The sequence below is a fragment of the Varroa destructor genome, unplaced genomic scaffold, assembly GCF_002443255.2.
Source record: "Varroa destructor unplaced genomic scaffold, Vdes_3.0 BEIS01000005.1, whole genome shotgun sequence".
Taxonomy (NCBI): Eukaryota; Metazoa; Arthropoda; class Arachnida; order Mesostigmata; family Varroidae; genus Varroa; species Varroa destructor.
The window spans coordinates 27815986-27839567 of NW_019211458.1; the positions used below are offsets into that span (position 1 = coordinate 27815986).

Genomic DNA, 23582 nt, shown 5'->3' on the forward strand with positions numbered 1-23582 from the left:
AAAGATAGCAGCAGGTCTGCAACGAAAAATGCAGCATGCCACAAAAGACGTCTATGGATAATTGCAACGTAATTTTAAACCCGAGGCCGGAAGTCAAATAATGTTTAGCTTGTTTTTGATAGAGCAACTTTAAACGAAGAGCAGAGAGATCCGATACAACGATGACTATCAGGACAAAGTAACCCAAAGCGAAGCAACGTCAAAGCGATCATATCATCAAGTTAATGTTCTGCGTAATGGGCTTCTTCGTAACGGATTTCGTCGTACGTGAACTGCCCATTTTCTCTACCATTTAAAAAAAAAATTGCACATTGATCCAGCAATACCAACTCGTTATAGCAAAGGCATTGTATATGTATATATAACAGCTACGACGTGTGTCCTTTCACTAGATGACTACATTTGTTTGACAATTTTTCCGAAGCTAGATCGTTCCCGACCATGAAATTAAATCTTGTCGTTGGCATGCCTTCCGGATAGTAGATAGCATGTAATCATATCTGTGTCAATACTTGGATAGATTTCACCATTAATTGTTGACAATAGGGGTTGTGGCACCCTTCAGTTCTTGCTCACCGAAACTACCGCCAAAAGGGCTACTGTCTTCCTCTCTGTAAAAGGCGACACGCATTGATTATTATATATTGTCTATATAGGTTGGTTTCACCGTCTCTATATAGTTTTTTTTTCATTTCAACGCTCTGGGCTAGAGAACGATGATGTTTCCTCGCCTTAAATAACTAGTTTATTTATAATTCAAAATTAAAATTCTCAATCAGACCGCTTGAAATTTGAACGTTTCGCATCTTGCGTACTACCACCCTAGATTGCTTCAGAGATCATTCAGAGCGTATTACCGGCATAGTTTTCTGTTACTAATTACCTAGCAAATTATCGTACTTAGCTCTATGTAAATATCCAGGCTTATGCGCTGACACTAATTTTATTAATACGACATCTTTGCTAATTCTGTATTGCTATAACCATGGAGACGAGGCGTCGAAACAGCATCTACACTTGAACTTTCACTCAGTGCTTTATCTAGACAAGTTTTCTTTTCTTGGTCATAAACTCTGGGACCGTTCCATTATCAAGTCAGCGCATATTGATAGGTTCACAGCCAAACATTTTGCTAACAACTTTTCTCCGTTCGTCGTGGTGTTATCATTCGCAAAGCTCGGATAGACTAGCAGCTCCGGCCACCAATATTACATTAGGATATTAAGATCAATGGCGGCCTCTCTTCTGGGTAGCGCATTCGATTTGGCAAGAGCTTCTCGCGATCTCTAAACAAGACTCTACCAGCCTAACGTTCGCTGCTTAATTTAGAGAAGACCTCGAAATCGTTCCCACCTGATTACAGGGCAGGCAGGATTGATCGGAACTCGAATACCGGCCTGGATCTCTCTATGAAATATGTCTGGCCATTTGAGATTGGGTCGGGTTGAAATTATGTCAAGAACTAGACAATCTCATTGTAAAAAATCAAAGGAAACAAAAGTGAACCGTGTGATCCTTAGACGATGTTTATTTGTAGGTCGTTTTCACCATTTTCACTATCCTTGATTTGTCGTTTTCTTAGGAATGAGTCGCGGCTGAACAACGTTACTTTCGTAGTCGGCGGCTTGCGATGCGACGTCATATTTATTTCAGCCGAAAGGTCCAGCTTCATTTAGCACAAAATAACCTGTGTTTGATTACCATCTGCAAACATCTATGTATAAAAGATACAAATAGGCTTAGTTTTCAATGATTTTTTTGTCTTCTAATCTATCTACATTGTTTTTCTTGCAGGCAGCTTCTGAAAGCGTAGATCTATTTGGGTGAAGCTGATAAATCATAGACGCCTGTTGAACCCTGTATTTAATACGTATATTTTTTTTTGTTACGTATTCGTGTGTATTTGAATGTCGCCCATATAGATACTAAGGAGAAAACTAGGCCTTCAAAGTAAGGCTCCGAGCTTCGCTTTCTGCAAATGGCTATTTTCAGAAATTCACTTTGCGACTGCGACTATTTACCTAGTCCTTCAAATCCTCGACATCGACTCTTTTATTGCATTTCCAGGACAAATTGGCCACCGTTTTAACTAAACCTACTAATTATTACTAGACACGATTCATTGAATATGAAGATATTGACGTCGCTATTTAAGATTTACTACAAAATGAAATGTAGGATTGCTATTGACGCATGAAGCGACGCAAGATCGACTGTACATCACTATCAGTAGTCGCCCGGTCACCAGTCGTTTTGTCTGGTTCGTTCTTTTTGTACTTAATTTGAAAAAATTTTATATTCGCAGCACAGTCATAGACAGGGCGTGGCCTTAGAATATCCTTGTATCGTTTTACTATTCAATGACTTGTTGAAAGTTTTGAAGAAAGCCAATGAGCCTTAAGCTAGGGTACGAATAGCAATATCGAAAGCACAGCCCGCGCCTTCAGTTACCACAGTTCACAGATCATCATCATCATCACTAGACTATATCAATAGCGCAAAAATAAATCAACTTGGGGGTAATAAAGACCTTCATTCCATGGATCTCCCATTAGTAACAACTATATAGTACTGCTTCTCTGTAAATCAAGTATACATTGAATAGCGTCGAAATATGCAAACTATCAAATTAGGAAAAACCATACTACAGCGTACCTAATGCGATCGATGACGCTTTTCTCCCTTCGCCCGTATTTCTGATCGGCATCGAACACAAATCAGTGCCGCTGACTATCTCACCGTATTTACTAACGGCTGCGTTCCATGAGGTTCAAACGAGTGGCCTTAATCTGTTGAAATATGTTGTACCATAGTTTGAAAGAGATCTGATCTAGTGCCGCTTTTTCTTTTGCATTTAGCAAATGACTTTCTTTATCCTTCGAGTAGAATGACTTCTCTAGAAGTGTAGAAGATCCTCATCCTTAAGTATAGATAGATAGTGGCACAGGTTATCACATTACTTATCAACTGAATGAATTACGTGCCGATCTGCAGTTAATTACAATTAACGAACTACGAGTTACGCCTTAGTTATCGTTAAGTTAAGCTAATCTTTCCGCGTTATAAAAGGCGGAACTCATACTCGTAGTAATTCTTTATTTGTACGTTCAACTCAATACATTTTATTGAATCAATTGAATACCAGGACATTATACCGAGGGCTGTTTTCATTTTATCCCGGACGTAATGCGCATCGATGGCGGGGTTTGAATAGCCTATCAGTGGTTTTTGGCTCTTTAAGGAAACCGTTTAGTTTTAAATCACAAAAAGTATGCACTATTTTATTTAAGAAAATTATTTATTAATAAATTCATAGATTGAGCAAAATCGCGGAAAGCGTCATCCCACGATGTCTAAATGTAACAAAAACATTACCTACCTTTCGTCAGTTGTTTCAATATGTTGTGTTGCTGCTGCAAATCGAATCCATTGCATAATCTTTATGCTGAATTTTAAGCGTACTGAAGAATCAGAAGACTGATGACTGTAATATTCCACATATAAACGTCTCCCCTACTTCTAAGAATCGATAATGAAAATCTGTAAAATGTCTTTTTCATTCCCTCGTTCGTATCGAGCCTGAAGCGGCGTGTTTCTTATCCATTTTTTTTCTGGCCATCTTTGCCTCGGTAAACACAACAAAGAACTAATGCCACATCGACGATCATTTCCAAATTACAAATGCAATCATATATGCTACATTAACAGAAACTGACCAACAGAACCGTCGTCCCCCGCTCACTGTGCCGCTCCGAAGCATCCATACCAACCTAGCTGCGAAGCCGTACTTTTTTTGTACTGGTGTCAAGGGACCTATCAGAGTTTGCAACTGGTCCCCCTTTTATGTAAACGTTCTTCCGCCAGCGAAACTTGGAACGCCGGAAGAAAAAAACACATTTAAACTTGTTCATCTGTGTCGCTCTGTGGCGGACGCTGCAGCAGACGCTACTTCAATTCAGCCTAAGCACTTTGTGTGCGTGAGCGACTAGCGTATGGAAAACCCTGCAATGCCGCTGTTACTGTTTTAACTGACGGTGGCGATGGCGTTGATTGTAATATTGTTAATATCTATCTAGTTTTTGTGCAAATCTGTGTAAGCCTCCGTATGGTGCTGGTGTCGTAGTGAGCAGAAAGGAAACGGGTGAAAAATTTGAAATTAAGGTCAAGGGTACGACGGTAGAAGGGAGACCCCGCAATTCTGTCAGAGCAAGGGCTTTGTGGCTTCTGTTATCAGAGGGACCATCTCACTAACGGTGGCGTGGAGACTGAGTCATCATGGCTAATATCACTACTAGGCATTGCGAGGGCCAGCAGTACTACCTTTCCAGACGAGTCGCAGTTGCTTCGGCTGGTTTCCCCTGAGGACACTTCACCGCTGCCTCAGATAGTAGTACATTGTCAATGTAATAGATTTGTCCAAAACGCAATACGCGGTCCATGTTGTGATACAATAATTGCGTGCCGAGTAAAAAAGCCATCAAGCACGCCTGGAATAGCAAATATTGGCTAACTCGTTACTGTTATTATGTAATATTATTGTGACTCACTTTAAACATTGTGCGTATTTAGGAGTGTGCTTGGATGTCTCAAAAGTGGATAGCAAATCTTGTTGTATCGTCATTGTGATGAGGTGATCAATGACATCACTGGGTGACTAATGAAGATATACAGACAAACAAATAAATTCAATACCAGCACGGTCCGATTCAACAAAATATTACATTGTTTTTGAAGTGGATATTTTAAATACGTAAAGAAGTAACACTAAATGGACGAAACGCGCAGATGACTGCTCCACGAAAAGGTACGTTGTTTTTAAATGGATTAGCTAATAATCAGCCCACATAGATGGAAACCGTGCTTTGGGTCTGTCAAGTCGACTCAATACGAAAGGCTTTCTAGAAATTTCGTTTCTTTTTTGCACTTTTCGACTCGTTCATTGAAAAACTATAAGAATTGTACAGTAAAATCGCTATAGGAGCAACTTGTATAGAGCGTTTCATGATGATGTTCAAGTTAGCCTCCACTTAAAAACAACAGGTAAATTGCGTTTGAACTTGCTTTCGTGCAAAGGCTTATACGATTTTGAGTGGAGCAGACTTTTAGCTATACGGACCCTTAAGCTTAAGCCGGGAAGCGAACGCCGTCGCATTTATTGTGCATGGTTTACAGAAGAAGTTCAAACGAACTTTGTATAGCAGATACATACCTAGTATACCAAGCTGTCACTTCCTTGAGATGAAGCAAAGTTTCTATTCTGACCCTTGAAATCGTCGGCCTCAAACGTAACGATTCTGTTTGTTTACGTAGACCTTCGAGTAAAAACGGATTTACCAAAGAACCGTTTACCAATGTTGATTTTACGATGATGATCTTTTGTCGCAGCACGATTTTATGATACAGTTTGTTCAATGTGGCACCGCGAATCACTTCCTTATCAAAACTAACCTCCCTTCAGACTGCCTTGTTACCCTCAACGTTCGCACTTAAAACAAATTTAAGGCCGGCTCTGGGCCACCCTGTAGGCTAAAAGCGTCCAGCAACATGTGTAAAATATGATAATGTATAATACGAACCTATTTTATGCAATTCCATTCGAATACACGGGATGAGAGAATACACTAAGTAAGTACTACTCGGATTTCTTTGTACTCAATTCACTCCTATGGTATTTAGATTGATCAGTGGTGTATGTTGATGCGTCTCGAAGCTAACGGTTACAGCATCTTCGTGAACTACGGACTATTTCTAAAACGGGAAAAATTACATCACAATGTGGCCTATTTGCACAACAACTGTTTAAAAGGCTCCGAAGGCTTCAAACTGTCACATCAACGATTGTCTCAAGGGTCTCGTAAGGCAAGTATGGTATTGATCACTCGCACGATAGCAACGTTACGTTCACCTGCTCCTTGCGTTGGCAGGTAGAATTCTTATCAAGGTAGCGTCCGTTATTTTCAAAGCATATGATTTACCGCCCTACTCTCTCTGAAAGAACTTTGACATACTTTTACATAATCGTACCCATATGCAAAGTAACCTCTCGAGAGATTTAAAAATTAACATTGAGATCGTATCGTGCGTATAGGACAAGCAGGCACCTGGGGAAGCACGGCCGGGATTAGCATAGATTAGGGATGAAATCGTGAAAACCTCGCCTAAATTAAGCACTGCTTGCACATTCGAGCCCAGTGGTCTATAACGAACTGACGACAGAAGCGTGGTTGAATATCTTAGACAGTGCCTTTCATGGACTATCCGTAGAAAGAGCAGAGGCGTCTAGATTGAGAAGCATAAGTTTGCCGAATGAGAAAACATGTGCGCTGGTTTTTTAGCCAATCTCCTGACATGCTGCACCACAATTGCATGCTAATACAACGCGTATATATATATGACATTTTTTTAGGGCCAATTTGTATTCTGAAATTTCCCAGTTTAGTCGTCGTGTTGAACATACCTAGCTCTTTTGTACCGTTCTGAAAAAGAAAAAACAATCTATCTAATTTATCAAGCTATTTATAAAACGTATCGGAATATCTAACCTGCGACGCTGATCTTGCAGTGGCTGTGTTTTGTTCCCAACTGATCCGAAGTAGAATTACCACCTCGTTCCTGGCCTTCCCATCTCTCTCTCTCTCTCTCTCATGGCGCGATGTTGAATCGGGCCAATCAAATAAATCTCACTTTCAATTTCGATAAGAATCTACCATAAAAGCACAGAGAAAAGGCATTTTTTCGTTTCGCTGACACAGCTTTTTCTCCTCAGTTCCTGCGCTGCGTTTTTATTGTCGATGCTGTGGTTGCATACATGTTGATAGACAAGGCTAAACCGATAGCAAGTTAAGTAGGCGACGCAAAGCAAAGACCGCTATTGGCCCGGGTCCTCAGTTTTCGTAATTGCCCGAAGCTAGTGGCCGTCGTGTAAAGCGATGGAAGGTTGGTAGTATTAGCCAACAATAGCGGATGACACCTGGAAAGGCCGGTGAACAAGCCAGGGGTCGGATACCACGCCGTCGCAATCCTTTTCGACTATTTTATCCTCTGCCGCCGTGACCTGCTGAGAAGTAGGCCGCAGAAACAGCTTCACATTCAGAATAGTAGAGGAGACAAAGCTGAAAATATTATGAATAGCGGCCGGCGCACGCTTGAGAAGGCGTAAATGTTAGCTAGCCAGGGTGCGGCAAAATCAATTGCCCACGTATTGTCTTCTTTGCTAACGTACAAATGGCAATTTGACCCGACTGTAGACTTCCTATGCCATGTACACGGCATAGCAGACAACTGCGACAGCAAAACAGGAGGTGTGAAATTGGAAATGAGAACCACACAGGTTATCGATGCGCGATTCATAACGGTGATAATATACAACGAATAGCGAAGAATGGAAAATAGAAACGTTTCCTTGATATTTCTCCTTTAATCAGTAGCCAATTTTACGGGTAGCTGGCCAGCAGGTGTTGTTGTCAATCGTGTTAAAAAACGGATCATAAGAACCCTTTCGAATGCATACCGTGCTTCGGCTAGATACCCCAGAGTGAAGACCTATAGGGCTCGCACACAGACCCGCCTTAAAATGGCGGGTGTATTGTGTTGTATTCCGTTGCCACAAACAAAATCAATCTGGAAACGCAGTGGAACAAGCCACTGTCGATGCTGACTCAAAAAAGGGGCGCGAACATCCTTAGGCACCTTAAGCAGCCATTACGCATACGGCATGCAGCAGTCCCAAAAGTATTTACCTGACTGACGGATAAGACCTATCCTTGTGTGTCATACAGTTATCTAGGCGTCTACGACAACGAGCTAAAATCATTACATCACAACTTCCAAAGCGGTTTGTCGTCAACAAGAGAAAAACTATCTAGATAACGTAAAGATACCGAAAATACGTACTCATTTCACTTAACAAAAAAAAAGCGAATGAACTTTGCTTTGTTCGGTATTAATTTTGGGAATGTCAAAACAGTTATAATTACTTAATACATATTATCCATTTATGAAACCTTGTCAGTATTTGTTTCCTTCTAATATTTGGACGGAAAAGGCCACCCGAGCTTTCATGATTTCGTAACAATTTTTTACAGCCGGACGCACCATCTGCATTGATGACAGCGTAACTGCATGATGATACAGTCGTATAGAGAAACCAACGTCTCTGAAATAAACTGGGAAGCCTCCACATTAGAACTACTAGGTACGCCTAAATGTCTTCCATTAGGAAGCCAACGTAAAGGCATTCAAGTTACAGTTTTTGATGAAATTTATTAATGAATGTAATACACGTACGCATACGATTCGCTTTAACGGAAAATAGAGTAAAAAGCCAGTTAGTAATTTTTTTTTACTAGCTTGCTTTATAAGCTCGTATTTGCCAGACTATTTCAGGTGATGGTACAAAGCCCGAGAATCTCGCTTTCTGACGAGAAACTCTGAAATAGAATTATAGTTCAGCATCTGCGATCAGATCCCCTGAGCGTCTCGGAGTTTCGCCTTAACGGCCCTATTTCACTGATTCACTTTATTTCTAGCAAGCGAATAACTGAGGACGCTCTCTTTTACGCCAAGGGCGACAAAACGTAGCATTGGATACTGGATTTGTACTGCTGTTAAATGCCGATATTATACCTTTATGATCGAGTGATTTCATATATACCCTTGCGTCGTTGAATGCTAGTTTTGTTCAGTATTAGCGCACGGGCTTTTAGCAAATGTTTAACTTGATTTATCTTTGACCTATAATACATCGAAATGGCTGATGTGGTAAGTGATTTGAATTAATTAACCACCCACTGTGCATTGTGGCAGTACCCATTTTTCGCAATACCAACAACTCAATTTCTATCTAGCTCCTAAAACGTCTATAGATTTGTCGGCGAAAGCCTTCTGACTTGGTTCGGAAGGACGCAGCAAATACCTGCGAGAGTTTTGGAGCGCTCGATGTTTGCGTGGCAAACATTGCACTAGGCTATTGAGGCCGCTGGCATGATAAGGGTTCAGAAGACCGGCCACTACTGTTAGAGCTTTATCATAATACTACTTCTGGCCTATCAGGTCCATATAACCACAGCAGGCATCCAGCGCTACACAGCAGGGAATGCCAGCCAGCTGATCTAATGCGATATAGCCACACTTCAACGAGGCGTAATCTTGTAAGATTTAGGTAACAAAGAAGTGGGTATCGGCTGTTATCACCAATCTAACGGAACTATTCTCGGTTTTTAAAATATACGGCAGATAACGAAAAATTTACTACGACATTCCAAATCCATAGTGACACTGTATATTTGCGTTATTTGTTGTCATCTTCGATAAGTCTTGCACGCAAACACATCTATATACTATGTATAACCAACGAAATGCATCGAAGATCGAGCTCGGGCTCTGAACGCATCTAAATAGTAACGCCTTTGGCGCTTTCACGTCTTTCAACACGTCGAAATTCACTATGTCCTTGGTTCGAGTAAACTAGTTAATTCTCCAGAGTATCTTCCAAGTTAAAATGTACTTAACGAATATCGAGAATTATGATCAACACCGATCGCTTCAACTATCCATTAGTTGCCTAGCAAACATCCTTATTTCTCCTAATTACGCACGATTAACTTAACAGAACTGATCGGCCGACGAGGTAGCTCCGACTGCTACCAGCAACAATGATAATAAAAATAGAAGTACAGAATCCCCCGAATGATTTCGGTAAAAGCAATATAAATAAGCAGCTAGATTAAATAACGAACTTAGCTATTTATTCCGATAGTCTGATTTAGCCACTAAAACGCCCAAGCAGTCGACGTCGGCCGAACAATTAAACAGATACGAATAGAGAAGCAAAATTGGCAGTGGCAAATCTCAGCTAATGTCATCGTAGCAATAAAGGAGCGGTCGCGGCGACGACCAAAGTCTATCGGACGGATAGACCAATGTATGGATGCAAGACGTGCTTTTTCGTTCACAAACGTCAGCTCGCTTCTTCGTTCCGTTCCTTTCCCGTCGTAACGGGTCTCGCCCATTGACGGCGAAGCACGACACCCCGTAGCAGCGACGCACAATCGCAAAACGTCTCAACGAAACCCCAGTGAAGCTACAAACGACAAATACCGGTAGATCCGAGCTGATACCATTGCCCGGTTAGGGACAGCGTTACGGCAAAGCGCCAGTATACGGCTTGGAATTGCGATAGCAACAATAATGGTTTAGGTAAAGGTCAATTCAAGTGATTGGAAATGTTGGCCTTCATCGAGTAAACGAGAGCTGATGCTGAAACGCCCAGGTGTATCTGCGCTAGTGTCAATAACATAGCGAGATGGATGTTCGATAAGTGCGAAGTATGACGAGATAAAATTGTACTATAATTTATAAAATATTGGCCCGATAGCGAACGGCTCCAGGCGGCTGAAGAATCGCGAACGTGCTGCTAATCGATGTCTGTTCAGGCTCAGAGCTACATCTAGTCACGTAGATAAATGCACAACGACAAAAGGAGAGCCCGCGAAGTATCAAACAAAAGCACTAGTTACAATTATCTCTAATCTTACGTATCCGTTTCGGTGCATTCATCAAGTGATTCGTGTTGAGGTCATTGCGCATTCGAAGAGTAACTACAACTAGAGCGTGGATTATTCATAAGAACAGTGTTTGCATGCGTTGGATTTGTTCTCACAGGTTTGTCAATTGAAGATGGTCGGGTAGAGTGTGAGGCCTACCACCCACTATCCGGTCGCTCATAACAGACGCGCCTCGTTCGAACAATACAAAGGGCCTCTGATAATTAATGTGCTCAGTGTGCGCTTGAGTAACAGTGCTAGCCACCTACAGAACTAAGGATCTAACGAACTTGATCCTGAGCAATAGCTGTGCAAAAGACCCGGAAGTTTACGATGAGCGGGCCACAAGTTGAGCAGCTTCACAATTTTCCTGATGGTAAGTAACGACACGGGTCCGTTCTTCACAGTTGAATATCACATACACGCATTCGATTAAATTCAGCTTGACCTGTGTGACAATGTATTAAAGATGCCTACAGACTCATATACGAATAGATATATTTATTACTTGCTATTACTGCAATAGATTTTTTTAATGTATGTCGCGTCGTTCGCAGAAGGCGAGTCGATGGTTGCCGGCTAGATAGCATGCGTGATTCATTTTTTCGCACATTCTGACTAGAGGTATACGCCGTTGGTAGCTCTTCCGTTACTTCACACTCTTCTGTCAGTGCTTTCTGATTGTTGTAACGCATCTACTCAACAAGTCTCCCCCAGAGGGCTTCTGTGACGGCCCTAACAAACTGGAAACTACTTCAGGTGCACAGTTTATTAATAGGAAGCGATCATTGTGTTACTAAAAACAATCAGTGTCATGTCTCCATGGCTACATCCTACATCAAACGTGTGGTCTGCCGGTGGGGACGTCTCTGGTACCCTAAGTAGCGGCTAATGGGCTTAACACATGAATCTGTCTATTTTATCACATTATTCAGTCGTTTATGTGACGGAGCTGCACACTCGTCAGAACTACAGGATTAGTCTCCGATCAACACTAGTTACGACGATTGTTTGTATTCGAACCACACAAAAATGCATATTCCTTAAAAGGTGTTTTTACACTTGGACCCCTGTATTATGAGAATGCGCGACATTTTAGGGTCTTACTCTTTGGCTCAGACAATGCATTAGGATGCGCCCAACTAATCTCTCGTTAAGCATTATATCTGAAGTAATCTTGTTCAAGATTGCGTACGGATTAAACAAACCACGCACAGTGCGTGCTGTACATAAATGCATTATGGATCTGAATTCAAAGCCGATATGACACTCAGTGGTTTCTTCACATTCGGTGACCCCTGACCTGCTCGAAGTTAAAGTATGATATGCCACTGAAGTTCTCTTCTACAGTGCCACAGGCAATATATGACCAAGGAGACACGCGTATTTACCCACAGTTAGGCTACTTCACTTGGATCTGTCTGGCTTCCGAGCTGTTTTGTCATTTAGCAAGCTTCATTTAATCTGTAGTTTGACAGTGCAAAAATTGCCTATTCTGTTACTATCAAGTGTTTCGCCGCTTACGCCAGTTGCGCTGCTTTCGATGATACAGAAAGCCTGCAGCGCAAAGACTGGCGTCATGTCTTTGAAGTCGACCTATCCTAAACTATGTTGATTTTCGTCCAGCGGCGCTAACATCTCGATTGTTTTTAAGGCCCTTTCGTTGGGCAGGTTGGATTGATCCACTTTTACTGTGCATGAGAGTGCCGTATAGTTTTTCCGCACAATAGTGACATTGAGTCATATGAAAGATAATAGCGCTACTTGGTACTGTTCTTTTATCTGCTGATACTGATGTGATACGACACGATACGATGCTATTTTTAGATAATTCAACATATAGTAGTCACAACTTTGAATGTAGTTTCGTGCCGCCTACACAGTTCTGATATGGTTCTGCCGGCGCACATTTCAGGCTAAATAAAGCATAAATCAGAAAACGATATTTTCTGTAACTTCGTGACTATATGAAACGACGCAAGAGATGCCACTGTCAGATCTTTGTTAAACATACCTACTTTACAGATAGCAAGCATGCATGTATTGAAGAGGCCGACCGAACAAAATACGTAATATGTCAGACTTTGCGACGTTGACACAACAAAGCCTAGGATTGTAGCGTCAAAGGACAGATCTATTCAGTGTCTCAGCGTTTGCTTTGACCGTCTCACCACTTTCATGTTATAGAGCGTTAGTCTAAAAAGTTGTCTATCTACAGCTGATATTATACGACATTAGTCAAGGCAGCTTCCATCCTTCCCAGCTGTGGCTATTACCACCTGTTGAATTCGACTGAGCTTGACGATATAACGACAACGACAACAACAACAACCGACAGCATGGTAGATAGATGGGTGCCATATAGAACACCTATTTGTCAGTAAATCGCGTTACGCAAAGCGGATCTATATGCATATATAGGCTATACGTGCTATGGCTGTAACCGACTAGCAGTTGCAATGAGGCAAAGCCGTTTGATGAAACGTTAGCCACCAGCTTCGAATGTCTTCACTGGACATGGCCATTACAAATTAAAATGGTGTGACAATCTTTAATACATGTATCTAGTAGTAGTGTTACCTCGCATGATTTTCTTGGTCGTTGGGCCTGATCGCCTATCGTTCGTTCGGCTCGCTATACGAAGGCCTGCTGTCTCCTTACAAACGGCTGTGTGCCGATAATAAAGGTCGACGTGCTCGTTCATCATCAAATTTATTCTTCAGTTCGAGTCTTCTGGTGTCGATTCATCTGTCGCAATCTATTATTACCTGTAGTAAAATATGTATTGCGTGTTCGACTTGTATGGAAAATTATATTGAACGAATATAATTCAGCAGGGTCATACAAGCGACACCTTTTCTAGGGCGCCAGAATAAGCACAATTATGGAAGCTGAAGTTGTAGAATTTAAAATAAAAACTCATAGACAAAAGAAAATGATACTAATTACTTATTGATGGAATAACTCTTTTTTTAACTGTTACAGTGTATAGGAACGCTCAGCCACAATTCAAATGGCCGAAAATTGTTGAAAGGCCGGCAGTAGTTTCGACTGGGGATATCGAACGAGGTGTTTGCTTAATCACGACCGCAGTGATCATCTAGCAGAGCTGGCCATCAATAAATCAGGCTCAAAATGTCCAACTGTCGATATAGAAAAATATCATCCAGAGCCTTTTTGCACCGAACAAAAATCGGAGCATATAATTATCATCTCTTTCGAATAACTTTTTTCTAATAATAATAATTTTCAATGAATGGTAAATATGAGAAATTTTTTTCCGGTGCATAAAAAATGTGTGTATATATCTTTGTGTATACTTATTTCTAAAGCAAGTATTGGAACCGTCGGGGTTCATTTGTTTTAGACACGGGCACCTGGTTTTGTGAATAGCAAGAAATCACTGCGTTCATCTTGCATACGTAGTAAAATAAAAACTCAGCTATACAACCGTACAGTATCATTATATTACTTTGCAGATATTATTATTAATTAATGAACCTGCCTCCCACCGTGTGGGTAGGTTCTCTGAAAAAGAAATCATGATTCCTTTTTAACTATAATTTTTATTATACCGGGTGTGCTATATTTCCCCGCCTTTCGTATGAAGCGAGATATGTGCTCGCTCACAAAAGCTGTTCGACCATGACGGCAGTACACTATATGACGATAACCAGACCGTGTTTCTGTACAAAAATCAGGAGCTATAATCATGGAATGATTGCGAGGGATGCACGTCACTCTGGCAAGGTCTATGGTCCTTCATGAACGAATTTGCTAAATCACAGCCAATGATAATAACCATCAAGAGAATCGAGCTCCTAGATAATCCTGTTTGCTCCCTAGAAATTCTAGCCTATATCGATATCTTAACAACTCAGGTCTCATTAGAGAGGCTTGAATTGGTCTATTCCTGGAAAGACAGGTATCCACGACAACAGACTGTCAAATCAGAAAAAGATCATAGATAATGCATCGACAAATTTCCTTCTAGACATATCGGCAGCAGACGAATCAGCTTAGAAAATTAAATGTCGCCGAAGATAAAGCAAACAAATCCCGATTACTTACTCAAGTTGTTCAGCTTGCAATTTAGTATGAAGCTAGGTAAAGATTAGCGCGTATTATCTCTACTTCCAGCGATGCTGGCGCCCTGTTATTATGGAAATACTTCATCGAGCAGCAATCATGATAAATGAGGTAAACGTAACATAGACAAACAATGTAATAAATCGAAGCGTCAAGTACCGGCTATTTCTCTATGGAAGAACCTCAGTCCATCCACTACTTGAGCAGTTACAAGTAAGATAACCTTTCTGCTGGAGTGCTATGCTTGTAGATAGAAGTACTTAGGTTTGCTTCAAGCTGACCTTCGTTGTGTACCAACAATTATCACATGAGCATTTACAGAATTCAACAAAACAGTAATGGCCTTTTGATTACACTATCTGTTGAAGGTGACTTGTCAAGATAAAATAGCGTATAGGTAACTTCCGAGTTTTTATCGAACTAATTAACTTAAGTCGCATCACACAAACGAGCTCTTAATGGCTTTCGTCCACCATTTTTGCTAGCACCGAAACGAATGTCGCTGATGGCCCCACCATTGTGTCACGGCTGAACCGTCGAGTTCGTATTGTCTATAATTTATGATGAAAGGATTTTTGAAGAGAACCGCCATCGGATGGGCGTACAGTCGCTTGTCTTCTACCAGTTCGTACCTTCGCTAAGAACACGTTCCGTATGTTCCGCCGCACTCTCTGTCTACGCATCTCGTGACTGTAAGAGTTGGCCATTGCTAATCCGTTGCCGTACAGATAACAAGTAACGATTGAACTAGTCGATAAATTGTTTCCATGGCGTAAAACTCACACAGGAACGCTAAACCGTTCTGATGAATAGCTCTGGACTGGAAAGCTAGCGTGAGCCGAGTTAGGAAATTGTAAGAGGTCACGTTTTCACGCCGTTGATCTTCTAGACCTCCCTGTCTGACTACTCATTCTGAAGTGAAAAGTGAACATGCTACTACGACAGGTCATCAAAGCCAACTCTATTTTGTTCTTGGCAGCTAGATATAACGATCGCACTTCGGAGCATGCTATCATCGGGTCTAGCGTTAGCTCAGGATTGTGAGGCGCGAAAACGAGGCAAGAATAGGAACAAAAGAGGTCTTTGTGGATGCATTGAGACGCATGGTTATTCAGTGGCGGTTAGCAAACATTACTATGGTCTGTACTTGAGAATACTCGACAATAATCATTGCCTATCCTAGTCGATCAGTTTAGATGTGACGATGACGACCATCAAATCAATCCATGCAGCGACGGATAACTAATAATACGCCTAATTGTGTGTCAAGAGCTGTGCTAAGCTTTCCGAAGAAGAGCCGCAGTGTCATACGTTGGTACAAAGTAAACATGCTATATATCTATACAATATTACTGTATATGTATTTTAGTATCCAGTAGTTTTATTCCCCTCATTAGAGCGATCGTATGTATCCTTGTCACTCTGGCGTAGCTGGTTCCATCTCTAGCGTTCCGGTTCTTCAAATCAGCGCCTCGCTACCTGAGACAGATGACGTTTCGTGCCGCTTTCTTTTTTAATTAACCGTTCAATGTTTAAGACGCTCATCGAGACCACTATACGGGTTTCTCTAGCCTCGACGACGCGTGCTGAGTTAGACAAGCATTCAGTAAACAACGCGTAAACGTTATTTCGTAATTTGCAAGAGAGATATTCATTATATAAGATCCCTATCTGGTTCCAGTGGTTTAACGCTTCCATATTACGTATGTTTTTTTTTTGTCATGTGACAGTTGAAACAAACAACAAAATAAAAAAGCATTTGTAGAAGCTTTAATGTTGTTCGGCAAGGAAAGATCTTTCGAACTTAGGTAATGAGCGCTTGAGAAAGCTGAGCTCGACTAGCTTTTACCGTTCGAACGGATGCCGTTATTGTGTGGCATATAAAAAACTTGGGCCGGGGGGTAAGGGAATTAGTTGCGGCCGAAATGCTAGGAAAACCAGTCAAATGGAAAATAATGGAAGGAAACACGCGAAAGCTCCGCACAGTGGCGAAGTAAATCGCAGATAGTAATCGCCTTGTTACTTGTACTTATTTTAAACAATAATCTATGGCCGTGTGCAGCAGCTTGATGAAGTCAGATAAACTTATAGAAGCTAGCGATAAGCAACATAACAAGACAGTACGATCCGTAGCATAACACATTAGACAAAGTGGTACCATGCGATTAATTCTACACATTTCAAGTAAATGCTTGCCGAACGATCCTTGTTTGATCGAAAAGTTCCCTGAAAGTTTCAGTTATTTCATTGCATAGATCCGGGGTTCTTTCTAGAGAGTTCCAGTAACCAATGGTATCGAAGAAATGCCTCTGGGCATTAAAGATTTTTCGCGCATTTTCAAACGCTCGATTCACTACCGCGATAGACATACAAGATAGCTTTTATCGACGAGTCCGGGCACAAAACTGACTGCTTGTGACAGCGAAGTAAAATGAAGAAAAGATTATCTTTGACGAATGAAAAAACCAACTATTGATAATAATGGCACATCCGTGTTGTTTCTATTAGTGAGCTTTTATTCATGAAAGTGTCAAAAAGGCGGACATCCAGACATTTCCAATAGGCCCATTGACGTGTGATCGATCGCCGTAGGGGTGACATGTACTGCATAATTACCGCGAAATAATTACTAAACGCATAGACTTTAATTCAACTTACGCTGGAGGAAAGGTATGAATTATCCATTAATCGACTTAGTTATCTACAGACCCTACGTCCGACCTCTCGTGTGACTCTGCACAGTGAGCTTGAAACGAACAGATGCGTCGTCGCTCTCGTAGACGTATTCAACGTGCATAGCTTTCGTTGTTAGTTTTCCACATGTATCTGATCCCGATTTTTTGGCCTTGCGCCTATTTCAGAGGGACATACATCGTAACTGTTGTATAGGTCCCGCATTGACTGTAAGGTAAACAGAGTAAAGTGAATTGATTTATGCCAAAGATGTCTCCCTGACGGTCCATATACTTCGTCGAAGAATCTCAACAGGCTAAATGCTGTCATTAGATACGTATGTATATTGCTTAACTTTGATTATAGTTGTTGTAGTACTTCATTGTCAATCATTCTTCGCTTCACTTCTTCAATAATATCCCATAATGCATTCCTGCGAGGGATAATAGACTTCATTTAATCTGCCATTAGTCTGAATATATTTAACATTCCTTTTAAGTTGTATATAACTCGTGTTGTGTATTCACTGGAGAAAATGTATTTAAATATATGCCAAGTAGGCACAAATAATTTTACCATACAACATTATTTATTTTAGATAAAAAGACACCTTCCCTTGCCGCGACTTTCTAAGCCCAGGCCTGGGCCTAAGACAAGGTCAGCAAATAACTCTCTAACATATGACTCTACAACTTAGACAATACCAAAGTCCGACAAGAAGCTCTACATTAACATGTATATCTTACTCAATATAGTCACTGCTGTATATTAATACACAATGACCTATGTGCATATCTATACGAGATGCAAATATAAGGCCACGCACGCACGATCTCGTTGTGGGACCATCCTACGCAACTTGAGTAAAACAGGCGTCAAAGGTATCCGCCTTTGATCGATCTGAACAAACCAGAAGCTAGGTCAGAGCACTAAAAATCTACTGCATTGTGATCATCGAACGTACTGAAATGACTGCGAAAGCACGCTTGGTATAGATACAGCGGCAGGTGCTAAAACAGGGTCTCTTTTCTCGGAGCCGGACACTTTTATTGCCCGGCTCCGAGGAAACGCCACCAGAGACGAGTGATTACTATTTTATGTTCCGACCTTCTGCAAAACGTACTAAAATACAATTTCAAATTTGCAATCCGAATACCTTAGGAAATATAGAAAAATAGCTGCGTTTGTTCGTTCTGATAGTAAATTGTCTTAATTAGCTATAATTTACTAGGTAAAGACACAATAGCATAAAAAGTACCTCGGAACTTCAGCGAAATAAAGATCTGAATGGAACACTGGCAAACACTGGAGAAGATGTGTGCGCCTTCATTCATCTGGAATTTTTTGCGTACGAAAACGTGCGTAGCAAGCCCTAGAGGGGCTGTTACATTTCAGCCATATTTGCACTGTCCTTTGGAAATGCGGTTTTTTTCGTAAACAGGGTTAAGACGAGAAAAAGAATCTGGAAAATACAAACAGATATAAATGCAGGATGAGGTTTTGCTTCAAAGCATCGCATCATAACTAAGACGTGAAACTGTTGATACCTCATCTATACGCTGTGTACAGGTAGCCGGTGTCATTATCAAACAAAATCATTTAATGAACGGCGTTAACTGTTTACTAATGTGAGAAACAATGGTGGCGTGGCCAGGGACTACGAAATAGATGATATCGTTATTTGTCGTTTACTTCCTTTAAAACTACGTAACCGTCTAAACAGTCCAGCCGATCATCGCCATTTTGATTGACGTACTACAGGTCTAACGAAACCAACAACATATCCGGCTAGCAGAGGCTAACAGAGAGTTGAGGGTTTATAGCAACAACATACGCGATCTTCGCCATGATGCCGTTGATAAAGACAGTAAGAAAAATAGACAACGACCCTTGGTAGTCACCAGTCGACAGCCAACGTTAAAGATCGACGAGATGTCGTTGAGTTCGTTAATGAATAACTGGAAACGGGCGGACGTAGCGACCAGATGCAATACATGGCTGCCTTTTCTTTACCGATACAAATCGTTCAACGCGTGCCAGTAGGAACCGACATATGCAGTGATCGTAATAAAGATTTTTGCTAATCGATAACACAGACACGTTAGGTAAAAACTGATAACACTATCACGGGACCCATAAGATTATAAGCGGCAAGCCCGTGATATTGTGGCCACATTAGTACTTAGTCATTCGCTAATTAACCCATACCATTTATTATTATTATGACGCAGTAGCTAACGGGGAACGAAACGGTCGATGCGAGATACAGGCTTAATAACCGCGTGCGAACACGGCATTTCACTTTATCATGCGCGGGTCGATAGCGTGATAAATTTACCATCCTTCAGTATCGCAATAATTACAAGGTGTTACAATTATTCAATACATGATATGGTAAATAGAATCGTAACGGCCGCGAGAGTGGCGGCCAGCGGAGGAAACGACGAGCAAAAGGGAAATTCAAGGGCTAGAACGTATCGTATGCAAAACTGAGCGATATAGCTGAGAAACCTATTATGACGTCGTTCCGACGTATTGTATAATAAAGTGCATTTCGTCATTAAATTCACCTGACTGATGCAAGCCGTTTGGGATACAGGCTGATAGTTTGTCGAGAGGAACGGTAACACTGTGGGGGTAACAAGGGGACATATGGACAAAATAGGGTTTAATTTTGAGCCCTCGTAATTGGACATGTGACGAGTATAAATCAATGTTGCTGCCGCTGCTGTTCGTCGCGACCTCGTATAAATATAGTATTTTCCACATTGCTACTGCGATTTCATGCCAATCGGTTGATTCCAGCCAGTGCTAAAGAGAGCATCCTTGGATGGCAAGTAGCAGAGTTGCACACGCAGAGTAGCTAGCTATGCTGATCAAGGTCAAGATCTTGTTGTTGTTGTAAGCGTTGAATATTTACCGCGTCCCTTTATAAAATGGCTCAAAATTTCCTTAGCTGATCGGCCATCAAGGAGCAATCCTCGAAGACATTGATTAAGTTATTGCGTCGTCCAATGCCGTTAACCTTAACGGCGTCGTTCATCTTAGCATAGATTACCCCTGATCTATACGCGATTGCATGCAAATCGAGGTATATTTTTCTTACAGTAGCTTCCAACTGTGAACGTATAACATTCTGGATAGTGTTGTATAATAGCTTTATAGCGAGCCACTGCCAGTTGCGATGCTTCGAGTTGCCACTCGTCACTCAACTTCCAGCTCAGCCCGCTATGTTGGCTTGTTTTCGACCTCGTGCCAATCCAGCAACAGTCGATGAGCGATTGTGCGTGTCTTTTGCTTAGCCGGCCATTGCGTCAGTTTAATAGGCCGCTCGACTAATTTCTTCACGTCAATCGTTCGATAGCAATACATATACTCGTAAATGTATATTATATGGATTTATACAATCTACAAATTGCAGTGGTAGATTCCTGTTTGTGGAACGTTGTATGGCTGTAACGGCCGCAGTAGTCGTCGTTAAATGAAATGTCCGCATAGAACAGCGAGCGAAAAAGACCATCGGTGAACGGTAGCACCAATGATGTCTACAATCACAACGCTAGCCAGTTAAGGATCACCCGTTTCACGAGCTATAAAGACGTAAAAGAACTACATGAAAAAAATGCTCCAGCGCCTATGGACAAGTTGATTGTTATGCAACGTTTTAAATAAATACAGTCGACTGGATCGCTGGCACAATTGAATAGCCGATCCTTGTTTAGGTCCAGCAAATCCTGCATTATCCGCTACTTCGTAAAGGCCAGTCATCTCCAACCGAGATCTTCGTTATTTCGCGGCAATAACAATAAGAGACCCATTCCAGCCAGGTAGCAGTTTATTTAGAGTTATCTGGTCGATTGATGTTAGCCGTGTAATCTAAGAGCATTGACGGTTGCTGGTGCCATCTCATTGACAATGAACTTTTCCTACGCCGGAGAGCATAGTATCGACTTGAAAGGAAGGTCATGACATCGCCCCCCCCCCCCCCCCCCTCTCTCCATGACAGGGCAGATATCAGTTGCCCTAGGTAGTAGATTTGACGCCACTTCATACAAATCGACGATGAAAGGCTAGTGAATAACGTACTGAGTATGGTTGGTAGCTAATTCACTGCCCTATAATACCTAGTCGTCCACAAGGCCCCTGTTATAATGAAACTCACACGACGGTAATAGTACATGAGTCGTTAATTCGACGTAACGACGAAAGAAGAAATGGAAAAGCTGGCGTAACTACCATTTCTATTACACTAATGGTAAACAGGCGATCTCTTGCTCTGGGACCCTGTGCAACATACGCGGTGTGGGCAAACGGGAAAGTCTGACGTGCCTGAAAATACTCATCAGTCATCGGTAATCAACAGAGCGATTACAATCCATGAGAATCGATCAAACCTCTATTGCTTTTATAATAAAATGAAAATAATCTAAATTTAAATCACAACAACAACTTCACGTGAAGTTTTTGCGGAAAAAGTATTACTCGTTGTTGTGCTTAAGCAAAAACGCCTCGTTTTTTTATTCATTTCTACTAGTTCTTCAGTCGTATTACATATATATATATATATATATATATATATTCTTTTTGTTCTTTATTACTTCTACAAAAACCTATATAGCCTGTGCCTATTTATTGCAATACCGACCAAAGTCAGAGCGGATATGTTATGTTGGATACAAAATACTATATACCGAAGTGATAAAAAGACCACGTCACTTTCTACAGTGATAAAGGAGGAATTCGAAATAGGAGAGCATACAATCTTGTAGCACTGGTCTGACTTTGTTATCTTGAAAATCTTTATTTTATTATAGCACAGCAATGTAGCGGTATGGGCTGTTGTTAAACAAATATATCCGGAATAATTTTTCTATTTGTCATTATTTTCACTAACCTTACTGGCACCATCAATTGCCGAATTTCAAGATAAACCTCTGGGTTATGAAGATTATCAGATTAAATGTTTGTCTACCTATCTGCGGGGTTAGTTCTGCTTAGAAAGGCTTTAATCAGCTAAAAGCTCTTGCTTTATTCGATGAACTCAACTTGAAACCAACAAACGAGTTCCCTTTGATCTGCGTTACCGTGTATTTGATTCACATTCACCATTAACTTTTCAGGGCGTGATTTAGTCCTCCTTAGACAAGGAAACTCCCGTGAGCAGATTTACAACATATGGCTGCATAAGTAGATAAAAATTGTTTGTCTCATAATTTTCGTCGTTTGCTTTAGTAGGCCATTCAAAACTGAAACGGCGAAACCAGTGGTTGTCACGTCTTACTTAATTAAAAAGTGTAGGTTCACTAGAAAGATGCGGTTTAAAAGTACACTTCACAAAACAGAATATCTTCTACCAATGACAAAGTCTGTCTTGATGTGCTCAAATTTAAAGCGAAACAGAGCTCTCCATCAATCCGCAAACGAATCGAGTATAACTTGCAGATAAATCAAGACAGACCTTACTGAAAATACGCACTTAACCTTCTCAAAAGTGTACGACCCTTATCATTCCCTCCAAGTTTGCAGACTGCCAACATACTGAAGTGACTGCCCCGTAAACCACTGGATCTAGCCTCGCGCTCAAAGGAGCGATCCCCTTGTCTGCTGAAAAATAGAACTTCAACTGTTGGGCTGCTGACAAACGCGTCTTTAGCCACTCGCCATCGTCGTTACAGAAGCCCAAAGCGAACGGCAGCAGAAGCAACAGGAAGAAATATACTAAAGTTGCCTCCTTTTTTCGTCGCTACCTCATCACTTCTGTTTTCAGCTTAGAGCGAGTAAACGGAGGGCTTATAAAGAGGCAGCTATGAACAGCAACGTCCGCGTAACATCAGACAAACGATGGTCACTCGGAAGGAGGTCCGCTTTGACTGTGGCCTAGCAATGTTGGTGCACTCCCTTGTCCTAGTTGGTGAAAGCATTATGCATAGTTGCTAGCCGCTGACCGCTGTCCGGCATAGCTAGCATGCCCGAACCTTATATGTGGACGTTGTGGCTGATGGGTTGGCTAACCAGGGACAAAGCCCAGATGTATACAGTGGGCCCGAGGCAACGCCAACGGCAATGAGCTCTAAGAGTGCAGGAAGGTGTTGGTAGTGTACGCGAACGAGAGCAAACATAAAGGATTCAAGTAAGGGGAGGGGGAGACTTTCTGGAGACAGAGAGCCGTAGGTAACTGGGGATCCAACAGGGGTTCAAGCCTGCCACTATGACATGTAGTATGTTCATTGGTTGGGTCTGCACTACTCGGATTTACCACGACAAGCGAACATGCAA

At 41.4% G+C, this 23582-nt stretch overlaps 1 protein-coding gene and 2 long non-coding RNA genes across 3 annotated transcripts in view; 1 reads left to right on the forward strand and 2 right to left on the reverse strand.

Annotated features, from left to right (window-relative positions):
* Positions 1 to 1503: 1503 nt before the first annotated feature.
* On the reverse strand, positions 1504 to 3373 carry LOC111250642 (uncharacterized). Its single transcript, XR_002673460.2, has 2 exons — positions 2656 to 3373; positions 1504 to 1714 (listed from the first exon to the last, which is right to left on the reverse strand). It is a non-coding gene; the product is annotated as an uncharacterized LOC111250642 (long non-coding RNA).
* Positions 3374 to 4781: 1408 nt separating this feature from the next.
* Positions 4782 to 23582, forward strand: part of LOC111250640 (uncharacterized) — a 69948-nt gene continuing 51147 nt past the window's right edge. The window contains exon 1 of the mRNA XM_086991635.1: positions 4782 to 4804. The gene's annotated coding sequence lies outside the window, so the exon portion shown is untranslated. The remainder of the gene's footprint in view (positions 4805 to 23582) is intronic.
* LOC147755495 (uncharacterized) lies at positions 17137 to 20357 on the reverse strand. Its single transcript, XR_015329411.1, has 3 exons — positions 19877 to 20357; positions 18565 to 18768; positions 17137 to 17534 (listed from the first exon to the last, which is right to left on the reverse strand). It is a non-coding gene; the product is annotated as an uncharacterized LOC147755495 (long non-coding RNA).